Source organism: Myotis daubentonii, chromosome 5, assembly GCF_963259705.1.
Source record: "Myotis daubentonii chromosome 5, mMyoDau2.1, whole genome shotgun sequence".
Lineage (NCBI taxonomy): Eukaryota > Metazoa > Chordata > Mammalia > Chiroptera > Vespertilionidae > Myotis > Myotis daubentonii.
The window spans coordinates 6034909-6048509 of record NC_081844.1 but is presented as its reverse complement, the minus strand read 5'-3'; the positions used below and the strand labels follow the sequence as shown (position 1 = coordinate 6048509).

The window sequence follows — 13601 nt, the reverse complement described above, 5'->3', positions numbered from 1 at the left end:
CATTGTTGTTGTCCATGGACCTCCTGCAGCTTCCACAAAATTTCTGCAACTTATATATAACTTTCAGTTTTTGTCGACAACTGAAAGTTATATATAAGTTGCAGAAATTTTGTGGAAGCTGCAGGAGGTCCATGGAGGAGGGATCTTGAGAAAAGAGTTTTTTGTTTTTTGTTTTTTAATTTTTTTTTAATTAAATCTTTATTGTTCAGATTATTACATTTGTTCCTTTTTTTTTCCCCCCATAACTCCCCTCCTCCCAGTTCCCGCCCCACCCTCCGCCCTCACTCCCCACCCACTGTCCTCATCCATAGGTGCACGATTTTTGTCCAGTCTCTTCCCACATCTCCCACACCCCCTTCCCCCCCAAGAATAGTCAGTCCATTCCCTTTCTATGTCCCTGATTCTATTATAATCAACAGTTCATTCTGTTCATCAGATTATTTATTCACTTGATTCTTAGATTCACTTGTTGATAGATGCATATTTGTTGTTCATAATTTGTATCTTTACCTTTTTCTTCCTCTTCCTCTTCTTAAAGGATACCTTTCAGCATTTCATATAATCCTGGTTTGGTGGTGATGAACTCCTTTAGCTTTTCCTTATCTGTGAAGCTCTTTATCTGACCTTCAATTCTGAATGATAGCTTTGCTGGATAAAGTAATCTTGGTTGTAGGTTCTTGGTATTCATCACTTTGAATATTTCTTGCCACTCCCTTCTGGCCTGCAAAGTTTCTGTTGAGAAATCAGCTGACAGTCGTATGGGTATTCCCTTGTAGGTAACTGAGTTTCTTTCTCTTGCTGTTTTTAAGATTCTCTCTTTATCTTTTGCTCTTGGCATTTTAATGATGATGTGTCTTGGTGTGGTCCTCTTTGGATTCCTTTTGTTTGGGGTTCTCCGCGCTTCTTGGACCTGTAAGTCCATTTCTTTCACCAGGTGGGGGAAGTTTTCTGTCATTATTTCTTCAAATAGGTTTTCAATATCTTGCTCTCTCTCATCTTCTGGCACCCCTATAATTCTGATGTTGGTACGCTTGAAGCTGTCCCAGAGGCTCCTTACACTATCCTCGCATTTTTGGATTCTTTTTTCATTTTGCTTTTCCGGTTGGATGTTTTTTGCTTCCTCGCGTTTCAAATCATTGACTTGATTCTTGCGCTCCTCTGGTCTGCTGTCGGGCGTCTGTATAATATTCGTTATTTCAGTCTGTGTGTGCTTAATTTCTAGTTGGTTCCCCAATATAAGATCGAGGGTCTTATTAGTTTTCCTGTAGATCTCATTAAGTTTATCGGCAGCTTCTAAACAGTTCTTGAGAGACCTTAAAAGTGTGGTTCTGAACTCTATTTCTTCCATTGACAATTTTGTCCTGTTTCTTTGTCTCCGCATTTTGTTATGCTTCCTTGGTGCACCCCCTAGTGGTCTTTGTTCGCAGTCTTATAGATAAATCTTGATTGTTGTAGCTAATTCCAGGGAGGGTTTGACCTCCAGGCCAAGTGGCTATGAGAATCAGCTGTGTCAGCAGTGAGAGAACTTCTGTCCTCTAGGGAGGTGCTAATCTAGCCTTTACCTGAGGCTATCCGGCAAATGCCTCTGTGCAGGGCTTGGGCGGGGCGGGTCGCACAGGATCAACAGGGTGGGCCAGAGAGAGCAGTTATGGCGGCTCTCAGTCCTGTCCCAAGGGGCTCTGCCTCTCTGAGTCCCAGCACCCGCTGCAAAGCTCGGAGAGAAAGCTGCACTCGCTCTGACCGAAGCCAGACAGTCCCGCTTCTCCCGTTTGAGTCTGGGTCCCTAAAGACTCGCCCGGATCTGGTGCTCAGAGTCTGCGACTCCCTCCCGATTGAAAACAACAACCGCGCCCTCCGCCGCCAGCCCGCTCCGCGCGCACTCCGCACCTCAGAATTTGACTTCAGCACTGCGCCTCCTCTGAGTGTCCGTTTGCGTTTCTCTTTCCTCCTAGTTGTAGGACTTCCACTCAGCCAGCGTTCCTGTGGTTCTGGGTGATGTCCCTTCCGTTTTTTGGTTTCACTTTTGAAGTAGTTGTTCAAAGCAGCAAACTCCGGCGTTAACCTATGCCGCCATCTTGGTTCTCCTCTCGAGAAAAGAGTTTTATAGATGGTCAAAGTAAGTAAAGTTGGAATCGATAGCTAAGACAATTGCATTCTTTATATGTATGTATGCGAATTGACCAGCTCTTCAACCACAGCCATTAAAAAAAAAAAATACCTGGCTCTCTGCTCCTCCTGTTCGTCAGACAGCCTCTCCTCCTCGCTGTGCCAGCAGTCACACCCTCAGACACCATGGTGGAGGTCGGAGTGAACGGATCTGGCCGCATCGGGCGCCTGGTCACCAGGGCTGCTTTTAACTCTGGCAAAGTGGATATTGTCACCATCAATGACCTGTTCATTGACCCCAACTGCATGGTGTACATGTTCCAGTATGATTCTATACAAGTTCAAAGGCACAGTCAAGGCTGAGAATGCGAAGCTTGTCATCAGTGGAAAGTCCATCTCCGTCTTCCAGGAGCGAGATCCCGCCAACATCAGATGGGGAGATGCTGGTGCTGAGGATGTTGTGGGGTCAGTGGTGTCTTCACTCCCATGGAGAAGGCCGGGGCTCACTTGAAGGGGCAGCCAAGAGGGTCATCTCTGCCCCTTCTGCGGCTGCCCCCATGTTTGTGCTGGGTGTGAGCCATGACAAGTATGACAACTCCCTCGAGATTGTCAGCAATGCCTCCTGCACCACCCACTGCCTGGCCCCCCTGGCCAAGGTCATCCATGACAGCTTCAGCATCCTGGAGGGACTCATGACCACAGTCCACGCCGTCACCGCCACCCAGGAGACCCTGGATGGCCCCTCAGGGAAGCTGCGGTGTGATGGCCGAGGGGCTGCCCAGAACATCGTCCCTGCTTCTACCGGCGCTGCCCAGGCTGCGGGCCAGGTCATCCCTGAGCTGAAGGGAAGCGCACTGGCATGGCCTTCCGTGTCCCACCCACAGTGTTGATTTTCGATCTGACCTGCCGCCTGAGAAAGCTGCTAAATGTGTGACATGAAGAAGGGAGTGAAGCAGGCGTCAGAGGGCCCCTCAAGGGCATCCTGGGCTGTACTGAGGAGCAGGGGGTCTCCTGTGACTTTAACATGACACCCACTCCTCCACCTTTGATGCTGGTGCTGGCTTTGCCCTCAGTGACCACTTTGTCAAGCTCGTTTCCTGGTCTGACAATGAATTGGCTACAGCAACAGGGTGGTGGACCTGATGGTGCCCATGGCCTCCGAGGAGTAAGAACCCCCTGGACCACCAGCCCCAGCGAGAGGAAGAGGGCCCTCAGCTGCTGGGGAGTCCTGGCCCCAGATCGATCCCCCAACACAATGAGAATCTCCTAACCTCCAGTTTCCACCCCAGACCCCTGAAGAGGGGGAGGGGCGTAGGGAGCCCTACTTTGTTGCGCACCATCAATAAAGTTCACTGCACCCAGAAAAAAATAAAAATAAAAATAAATTACTTTCATTGTTGAGAGTCCCTTTTAACATGGCTATTTTTTTTTATTTTTTAATTTTTTTTAAATATATTTTATTGATTTTTTACAGAGAGGAAGGGAGAGAGACAGAGAGTTAGAAACATTGATGAGAGAGAAACATCCATCAGCTGCCCTCTGCACATCTCCTACTGGGGATGTGCCCGCAACCGAGGCACATGCCCTTGACCGGAATCGAACCTGGGACCCTTCAGTCCACAGGCCGACGCTCTATCCACTGAGCCAAACCGGTTTCGGCTAACATGGCTATTTTAAAGTTGTTTTTTTATCATTTACAGACAATTGTTTGATGCTTTGGCAAAAAGAAACAAAATGTTCCTAAAAATATTTTTCATCTTCAAAGATTCATTTTTTAAAAACCTGACAAGAAAAAAAACCCTAATAAGTACTCTAAAATATAGGCTTCTGATAAATTTAAAAACATAACACTAAACTGGGTAAAGATTTACAGAACTCTGAGGAAAACTCAGTCATAAAACTGCTAACAAGAAGGTCATTTAGAATTATTAACATGGAGCCCTGGCCTGATAGATATAATGGTTAGAGTGTCATCCCAATACAACAAGGTTGTGGGTTCAATTCCCAGTCAGGGCACCTACAAGACGACCAGTGAATGCATAAGTGGAACAACAAATCGATGTCTCTCTCTCTCTCTCTCTCTCTCTCTGTCCTCTCTCTCTCTAAAATAAACTTTAAAAAAATCCCAAACAATTGATAACATGGGACTAAATAAACTTATGGGGATAATTATCTATACTTATAAAAGGGTAATATGCTAATTAGACCAGGAGACCTTCCAGACAAAGTCATGGTGGTGGGGCCGAGGCAGAGGTGGTTAGGGATGATCAGGCCAGGAGGGGAGGGCAGTTGGGGGTGATCAGGCCGGTGGGGGAGGGCAGTTGGGGAGAGTAGGCCGGCAGGGGGCCAGTTGGGGGTGAACGGGCTGGCAAGGGGGGACAGTTGGGGGCAATCAGGCTGGTAGGGGGTGCAGTTGGGGGCAAGCAGGCTGGCCGGGGAGGGCAGTTGGGAGCCATGAGGCCAGCGGGGTGGGCAGTTGGGGGTGAGCAGGCTGGCAGGGGGGGGGTGCAGTTGGGGGTGAGAAGGCCAACAAAGGGGGCAGTTGGGGGCAAGCATGCTGGCGGGGGGGGGCAGTTGGGGGCAAGCATGCTGGCAGGGGGGGCAGTTGGGGGCGAGCAGGCCAGCAGACAGAGTGGTTAGGGGTGATTGGGCAGGCAGGCAGGTGAGCCGTTAGGAGCCAGTGGTCCCGGATTGCGAGAGGGATGTCCAACTGCCACAGGGATCGGTCCTAAACCGGCAGTCGGATATCCCCCAAGGGGTTCCAGATTGGAGAGGGTGCAGGCTGGGCTGAGGGACACCCCCTTGTGTACGAATTTCATGCACCAGGCCACTAGTCTTATATATAAAAGCCTAAGTGACATGTAGATCAGTTGACTGTTTGACAGGTCAACTGGTTACTATGATGTGCACTGACCACCAGGGGGCATACGCTCAACACAGGAGCTGTCCCCTAGTGGTCTGTGCGCTCCCACAGCAGGAGTGCTGCTCAGCTGACCAACAGGTGCCAGATGCCAGCTCACAACTGGCAAGCTGTGGTGGAGTGAGCCTCTCTCTCGGACACTCCCCCTGCGCGCCCCTCCCCCATCCAAACCAGGACCAGGATGGGGACCGGCATCAGGACTGACTGGGCATGAGCCCACGGCCGCTTCTCCATCATGGGCATGTTGGTATCACCCTAGAGGAGTGCGTGGAGACCGCAGTGGAGTGGCAGCAAGCCTACTGTGTGGCAGCAGTGGCAGATGCAGCGGGGCCGGGATGAGCTGGAGAGGCATGGTACCCGCCCAGGCTCAGGCTCCTCCCTAGCCGCCTATGGCTTTGTGCCCTACCACATCCCTTGTGGAATGTTAAATGCCAGTTTCGGCCCGATCCCCAAGGCCATGCTGAGGGACCCCACCGGTGACAAATCCGTGCATCAGGCCTCTAGTAATTTTCATAACTCTTTATGTAAAATGTTATTGTTTTTTTCTTTTTTTATTGTTGACAGTATTACAGATGTTCCCCATTTCCCCCCCACTTTGCCCCCCTCCACTTGGCTCCCACCCACGCCAGGTCTTCACCACTCTGTTGTCTGTGTCCCTGGCCTATGCATATCCTATCTAATAAAAGCCCAGCAGCCAAAACGGTGGAACGTCCAGAATGACCAGAACGACCATGGCCCCTTGCTCCGGCCAGCCCTGCCCCACAGCAGGGACCCCCACCCCGACTGGGGCATGACCGGCCTGCAAACCTCCCATGGCCCCTCGCCCCGGCCGGCCTGTCCCCCAATGGGGACCCCCACCCCGATCAGGGGCCCCCATCAGGGCAGGCTGGCCAGTCCCCACCCATGCACTGGGCCTCTATAGAAATATAAAACCCTATCCTGCCACCACTCCAACCCAACCCACCAAAGGCTCCTGAAACCACAAAATTCGATCACTGATTCAGGCTAGCAGTTCAAAGTGTAAAGCCTCATTCACGCGTGAGGAATTTACACCTTTCTCCTTCCCCTTGGACACCGCGTCTCAGAGGAGGCACGCACGGTATGGACGGTATGGACGCGCAAATGAAAGCTCAGAGAAGTCACTCTTTTGGGGCCCTGTGGCGCATCCAGGCAGAGACAAACTGATCACCAAATGCCAAGCACCAGACTGTCCCTGCCTCATCCAGCAGCCTCAGCTCCAGACAGGCACTCCCCATGGCAGGACACAAGGAGAGCCCCGTCTGGAATCTTGAACCTTTGCAGAGATGGGAATGCTCAGGAGGCCAAGATAATAGAAACCTAAGGACCCAAATGGTGGGGCCGACGTCGCCAGGGCCTGCTCAGCACAAGGCCAAGGGGACCTCAGACCAAGTTCTGGTCCAATTCCTAACCTGGTCGCAACCTGCCATCCTAGGCTGCAGCGTGCCCTGGAGTGTGTAATCGCAGGGGGGGCCCTCTGGGGGCGGAGGGCTCACCCCAACTCCTGGGCCCCGGGGGCTCTCCAGGTGCTCACCCTTCCCCCAGGTGCTCAGGCCCAGCTGTGCCAGCAAAGCCCCTTTGCTGGGGTGGGATCACAGGGGGAAGGCTGGGGGAGGGGTGGCTGGCCAGTGGCCTCCACTGAGGCTGTTTGTATACATGTAATTAGCTCTAATTTTCCAGGGCTTTCAGTTCACCGACTCCGACTCTGGACTGGGAGCTGCGCCTGGGGTGAACGTGCCCATGGAGCCACTGCTTCGCGAGCCCTCTCACCAGGCCAGGAAGCTCTATCCCCGTCCGCAGCACCCTGTGTGGTGTGTCTGTCTCACCCTGTGCATCTCTCTCCGTTCCTTGCCCTCTGATCCTGTTCACTGATTCCCCACGTCTCACTGGGCCTTTTGTCTCTGTGTCTCATTGGATCTCTGCTCGTGGAGAACACCCCTGCTGCCCCCGCAAAGGAACACACGCCCGTAGAATCCACCTTTTCAATAAAAAACGACAAGTGGGAAACAGAGTGAATTAAAAAGCATTCATTTAAAAACAATCCATGTGTCTGCAAATGCGTTCCAAATGGCAGCACTTCGGTGGGGGTGGCAGGGGTGGGGCGTGTTGGCCACTTGTTCTGGAGCCTTAGACACAAAGTGCAGGGGGCTCAGCACCTCGCTATGGACCCCTCCCACTAGCCAGCTGGGAGGGCAGGGTCTGGGGAAGGAACTTAGTCTATACTCACCCTCGCGGACCCCCACCTGATTCCGTAGACCCTTTCCCCTATTCTGGCATCTGCTGGTCCCTCTTACTCCCCCAGTACCTCCAAACCTTCCTATGCTGACCCCAACTCTCCTTCTGCACCAGCCTTCCCCACCACACACACACACACACACACACACACACACACTTCACCCTCTCCCTCCCACACCCTCAGTCTTCTACCCCATACTTCTTCCTGCCCTGCCCTGCCCCACCTCCATTCTGCCCTCCTGCCCCAGACCACCCAGCAGCCCTGGCTCCAGGAGATATGGTTAGAACAAAGCTTCCCTTGGCCAGAACAGACTCTCCAGGGAGCTGCATGCAGAAAGGCACTCCCAGTCCTGTACCTGCAACTGCTCTGTCCTGCCAGACGCCAATCAGAAATTGTGTCTCTGGAGACAGAGGGTGGCAGAAATAGGCTGCTGTCCTTTGAAGCCCCTCATCAGGAGGAAACTCTCCCCCCCCACAAAAAAAGTTCACCCTGCTGCCTCCTTTATCACTTTCAGCAACCTTCCTTTGCCCCTTTCCCTGGAAGTGGACGGATCGGAGCACATCTGTATATATAAAAGAGTAATATGCAAATCGACTGAATGGCGGAACAACCAGAATGACCGCTCGACAAGTCGCTTTGAGGCACACTGACCACCTCTCAGTCTCTCCCCCTGGCCTGCAGGCTCTGATCCCCTGATAGCGAACTGGGGGGTGGGTGGCGGCAGGGGCAGGGCCAGCTGCCGGCAGCCAGGGAAGATGGCCCTGATCACAGGCCAGGCCTAGGGACCATACCTGTGCATGAATTCTGTGGGCTAGGCCTCTAGTGTGCATATAAATTCTTTGGTTATTCTCTCCCTCACTCTCCCCCACTGGTTTCCCCTCTGAGATCTGTCAATATGTTCCCATGCTTCCATGCCTCTGGACCTATTTTGTTCATCAGCTTATTTGTTCATTAGGTTCCACAAATAGGTGAGATAATGTAATATTTGTCTGTCTCTGATTGGCTTATTTCACTTAGCATAATAATCTCCAGATCCATCCATGCTGTCGAAAAGGGTAAGAGATACTTAGCTTTTACAGACCCATAGTGTTCCATTGTGTAAATGTACCACAGCTGTTTTATCTACTCATCTATTGATGGGCACTTGGGCTGTTTCCAGATCTTAGCTATTATAAACTAGAGGCCCGTTGCATGAAGAGATTCGTGCAATAGGCCTTCCTTCCCCTGGCTGCTGGCACCGGCTTTCCTCCGACACCTGGGACCCAGGCCTTCACTCCGGCTGCAGCGGAGAAGCCAAGCCTCTTCAGTTTTCAGTCGTCTTCAGTCTTCAGTTGTCTTCAGTCTTCACTCGAGCCGGAGCCTTCAGTCTTCGCTCCGCGCCTGTATATGCAAATTAACCACTATCTTTATTGGGTTAATTTGCACACTGATCCTGATTGGCTGGTGGGTGTAGCGGAGTGACACCAATTTGCATGTTTCTCTTTTATTAGTGGAGATAGTGCTGCTATCAACATAGGTGTATATATATAATTTCTGGTAGGTGTTTCTGGATTCTTAGGATATATTCCCAGAAGTGAGATCACTAGGTGAAATGGCAGTTCCATACTTAATTTTTTGCGGAAACTTGATACCATTTTCCATAGTGGCTGCACCAGTCTGCATTCCCACCAGCCGTGCACTAGGGTTCCCTTTTCTCCACATCCTCATCAGCACTTGTTGTTTGTTGATTTATTGATGGTAGCCATTCAGGCAATACCTCACTGTAGTTTTAATTTTGACCTCTGTGATGATTAGTGATGTTGAGCATTTTTTCATACATCTCTTGGCCATCTGTATGTCCTCTTTGGAGAAGTGTCTATTCAGGTCCTTTGCCTATTTTTTAATTAGATTGTTTGTTTTCCTGGAAATTAACCTCTTATCATTGAATCTATACATTGCTTTGGGTGGTATGGACATTTTAATGATGTTGATTCTACCCATCCATGAACACGGTATATTTTCCCTCTTATTTATATCTTCCTCTATCTCTTTTCTCAACGTCCTGTAATTTTCTGAGTACAGGCCTTTTACCTCCTTAGTAAAGTTTATTCCTAGGTATGTAAATTTTTTTGTTGTAATGGTAAATGGGCTTGTTTTTTTAGTTTCTCTTTCTGTGAGTTCATTATTGTTGTATAAAAATGCCATAGATTCCTGGGTGTTAATTTTGTATCCTGCTATATTGCTGAATTTATATATTAAATATAGCAGGTTTTTTTTTAATAGAGTCTTTAAAGTTTTCTATGTACAATATCATGTCAGCTGCGAACAATGACAGTTTTACTTCTTCTTTTTCAATTTGGATGCCCTTTATTTCTTCTTCTTGTCTGATTGCTATGCCTAGCACATCCAATACTATGCTGAACAGGAGTGGTGAAAGTGGGAATCCCTGTCTTGTTCCTGTTCTTAGGGGGAATGGTTTTAGTATTTGCCAATTGAGTATGATGTTGGCTGTAGGTTTGTCGTATAAGGCTTTTATTATGTCGAGGTATGATCCCTCTATTCCCACTTTGCTGAGAGTATTTTTATCAAAAAAGGGTGTTGGATTTTGTCAAATGTTTTTTCTGCATCAATTGATATGATCATGTGGTTTTTTCCTTAGGTGTGCTGTAGCACATTTATTGATTTGTGGATATTGTACCAACCTTGCATCACCAGAATAAATCCCACTTGATCTTTTCAATGTATTGTTGGATGCAATTTGCCAATATTTTGTTGAGGATTTTAGCATTTATGTTCATCAGGGACATAGGCCTATAATTTCCTTTCTTTGTGGTTACTTTATCTGGTTTTGGAATTATGATAATGCTGACCTTGTAAAAAGAGCTTGGAAGTCCTCTTGAACTTTTTGCAATAGTGTGAGGATAGATGTTAGTTCTTCTTCGAATGTTTGGTAAAACTCACTTGTGAAGCCCTCTGGTCCAGGACTTTTGTTTGCTGGGAGTTTTTATTTTTTTATTACTGCTTCAATTTCATTAATTGTTATTGGCATATTCAGGTTTTCTGATTCTTCCTGATGGAGTTTTGGAAGGTTGTATGTTTCTAGGTATTTCTTCATTTCACCTAGGTTGTCCAATTTTTTGGCATATAGTTAATAATATTTTCTTTTTTAAAAAAAATATTTTATTGATTTTTTTTTACAGAGAAGAAAGGAGAGGGATAGAGAGTTAGAAACATCGATCAGCTGCCTCCTGCACACTCCCCACTGGGGCCGTGCCCGCAACCAAGGTACATGCCCCTGACCGGAATCGAACCTGGGACCCTTGAGTCCGCAGGCCGACACTCTATCCATTGAGCCAAACCGGTTAGGGCAATAATATTTTCTTTAATATACTTTGATTTCATAGAAGAAGGGAGATATAGAAACATCAATGATGAGAGAGAATCATTAATTGGTTGCCTCCTGCATGGCCCCCACTGGGGATTGAGCCTGCAACCCAGGCATGTGCCCTGACCGGGAATTGAACCATAACCTCCTGGTTTGTAGGTCGACCCTCAACCACTGAGCCACACCAGCTGGAATCTATTTTTGTTGTTGTTAATCCTCACCCAAGGATATATTTTTGTTTTTCCACTGATTTTTAGAGAGAGTGGAAGGGAAGGGGAGAGACAGAGTGAAATATTGATGTGAGAGAGACACATCGATTGGTTGCCTGCTGCCCGGGCCCTTATCTAGGGCAGGGGATCAAACCTCCAATTGAGATAGGTGCCCTTGATCAGAATCAAATCCAACACTCTTCAGTCCATGGGCCAATGCTCTAACCACTGAACAAACCAGCTACATCCATAATATTTTTTACAATCCTTTGTACTTCTGTGATGTCAGTTGTTACTTCGCCTACTTTCATTTCTGGTTTTATTCATGTGGGTCCTCTCTCTTTATGAAATATTACTGGATTTTAATCTTTGTCTTTGAGATATAAGATATTTTTCTACTGAACTACCTATAACCTACAGCAATTTGGTAAGTTATACCTCTGTAAGCAAAATCAAACACTTACCTTTTTCTATCTTATTCCTCCAAAATATCAGGTACTCTTAACTAATCCATGTGTTACCAAATTTTTAAAAAAATATATTTTATTGATTTTTTTACAGGGAGGGAGAGGAATAGGGAGAAACATCAATGAGAGAGAAACATTTTTTAAAATATATTTTATTGATTTTTTACAGAGAGGAAGAGAGAGGGATGGAGAGTTAGAAACATAGATGAGAGAGAAACATCGATCAGCTGCCTCCTGAACACCCCCTACTGGGGATATGCATGCAACCAAGATACATGCCCTTGACCAGAATCGAACCTGGGACCCTTCAGTCGGCAGGCCGACGCTCTACCCACTGAGCCAAACCGGTTAGGGCCCAAATTTTAAAATGTTGACTCTTAGATTCATGTTTCTCAATTTAATATCTTTTTACTGATTTCAGAGAGGGAGAAATAGAAACATCAATGATGAGAGAAACTCACTGATCTGCTGTCTCCTGCATGGCCCCCATGGGGATGGAGCCTGCAACTTGGGCATGTGCCCTGACCGGGAATTGAACTGGGACCTCCTGGTTCATAGGTCGATGCTCAACCACTGAGCCATGTTGGCTGGAGTTATCTCTTCCTTGCAGATGGAAATCTTACGGGAGGTTTCAGGGGAGGGTTTCAGCAGAATAGTCATCAGTTTTCTGGTGTGTTCCTTAAGGATCGTGGTGGTCACTGATTGGTCAGTGTCAGGGCAGGGGGGTATTATTGCAGCTGGTCCTGGTGTTGTCCACTTGGTTTTGTTGCTTTTCTAGGTCTGGAACTGAAATATAACTGAGGCCTAGATGTTATCTCGAGGCCTAAATATATCTGTCTCAGTTTCCCTATTCACTTGTCCTGGCTTACTGGTCACCATCATCTCCAAATAACACTAGAAAGCCCAGTTCCACAGCAGTATCTCCTGCTGTCAACCGTGGCCGACAGGGGACAGCCACCAACAGCTTCTCAATGACTCAGTGACCACATCACTGTTGTTTTCCCTAGTGCCTTAGCAAAGAGAGCGTCCTCTGGGCAGCTCCCAGAAAACAGAATCAAATGGCAAATCTTGTTTTCACGGAATAAGCCCATTCTCACATTCCCACTTTCCTGAGCCTTCAGGCCCCTAATTGATAGATTGATTTTAAGAGAATAGTTTATTGATTTTTAGAGAGAGGGGCGAAAGAGAAACATCAGTGTGAGAGTATAACATCCATCAGTTGCCTCCTGCATGCCTTCTAGCAGGGATTAAGCCCACGACCAGGCATGTGTCCTGACCCACAACATTTCTGTGCACAGGACATGCCCAAACAACTGAGCCACGACAGCCAGGGCTTTAAGCCCCTTCTTTATAACTCGGCCAAGGCAGTTCTGGCATCTCCACTTCATGGACTGGGATCTCAAGTCTCTTATGTATATTCACCCAAACTTCCCCATTCCAGGCCGCAGGGTCCCATTTCTCCCTTTGAAAGTCCTGACTCTAGTACAGGAAAACTGTTGAGGATGCATGGTCTCCTTTGCAGTTTTGCTGCCTTTGTGATTCAATCAGGGGCCTCCCATAATTTCAGTGCATTGCCTCCTGGCTGCAGAAATGAGCATTTTTTTTTTTTATGTGTTGCGTTAGAACAGCGGTCGCCAACCGCTGGGGGTCCGTGGACCACTGGGGGTCCGTGAGGTCCAAAAGGTTGGTGACTGCCGCCCTAGGAGACTTTCTGGCTTGCACAGCATGCTCTGAGTGGGATAACTTGAGTCATTCTTTCTTCAAAGTTTCTAAGGCAGTTTTGAAAAGCTAGCCAACTCCATAATCCTTGTAATTCCAGCTGCCTCCACATCTTTCGAGTGCCAAAGTTACTGCCTAAACAAAGGTTTCCCTTCAGCTTCTCGTTGCATCCACCAGATGTTAGAGGCTTGTGCTTCAGGACACTACAGGTATCACCACCCCACTCACTCACCATTCGTGGGGAGGCCTTTGTTGCCTCCAAAGGGTGGGTGATCTAGTTCTAGCTTCCCATCCCTACAGCTTGCCTTCCAGTGCCACTTCCTTAGCTTGAATCCTCATAAAAGCAGAGCCTCAGCCCAAACCGGTTTGGCTCAGTGGATAGAGCGTCGGCCTGTGGACTCAACGGTCCCAGGTTTGATTCCGGTCTAGGGCATGTACCTTGGTTGCTGACACATGTCCAGTAGTGGGTGTGCAGGAGGCAGCTGATTGTTGTTTCTAACTCTCTATCTCTCTCCCTTCCTCTTTGTAAAAAATCAATAAAATATATTTTTTAAAAAAGAAT

At 48.2% G+C, this 13601-nt stretch overlaps 1 pseudogene; it reads left to right on the top strand.

Moving 5' to 3' along the window:
- The first annotated feature begins 2247 nt into the window (after positions 1 to 2247).
- On the top strand, positions 2248 to 3451 carry LOC132234074 (glyceraldehyde-3-phosphate dehydrogenase-like; annotated as a pseudogene).
- The last annotated feature ends 10150 nt before the right edge of the window (positions 3452 to 13601 follow it).